Here is a 640-nt window from a genome sequence, read left to right on the forward strand (position 1 = left end):
TTCCATCAACGTATATACCATTGAGAACAAGGAACAAGTATCGATTCTACCGATTCGTCTTGCCGATACGAAGAAGGAGAAGCATGTCAATTTACTGTACGTGGAGAAAGATGGTGTGGGACATTTCACATGGATCAAGAATTTGTCCCGCCTCGTTAGCTCGCAACTGAGCAAAAAGAAGAATAAAAAATACATTTGCGATAGGTATGTATAATAAAAACTTTAAAAAAATTCTTTTGAAATAAACAATTCAACAATGTAAATAAATTGATTTTTCAGATGCCTGCACTATTTTAGTTCGAGCGAAAAGTTGGAGGTCCACACTGTTGACTGTGGGGAAATGAACGAATGCGCGATCAAATTACCGAGCGAAGACGACAAGTGGCTGAGTTTTAACAACTACAGCAGGAAGGAACGTGTCCCGTTTGTCGTGTATGCCGACCTGGAATGTATCCTGACAAAAATGGAAAGAGATCCGGAAACACCGAGCTACAAATATCAGCATCATCAAGTATTTAGCATAGGTTATTACGTACACTGCTCGTATAATGACGCGTTATCGACGTATCAGTTTCGTCGCGATACGGATTGCGTTGCATGGTTCGCCGATGAATTAAGATGTTTAGCACACAAGTAAAAT

At 39.8% G+C, this 640-nt stretch overlaps 1 pseudogene; it reads left to right on the forward strand.

Annotated features, from left to right (window-relative positions):
- The first annotated feature begins 73 nt into the window (after nucleotides 1–73).
- LOC105460148 lies at nucleotides 74–608 on the forward strand (annotated as a pseudogene).
- Nucleotides 609–640: the final 32 nt, after the last annotated feature.

The sequence above is a fragment of the Wasmannia auropunctata genome, unplaced genomic scaffold (assembly GCF_000956235.1).
Source record: "Wasmannia auropunctata unplaced genomic scaffold, wasmannia.A_1.0 LD327599.1, whole genome shotgun sequence".
NCBI lineage: Eukaryota > Metazoa > Arthropoda > Insecta > Hymenoptera > Formicidae > Wasmannia > Wasmannia auropunctata.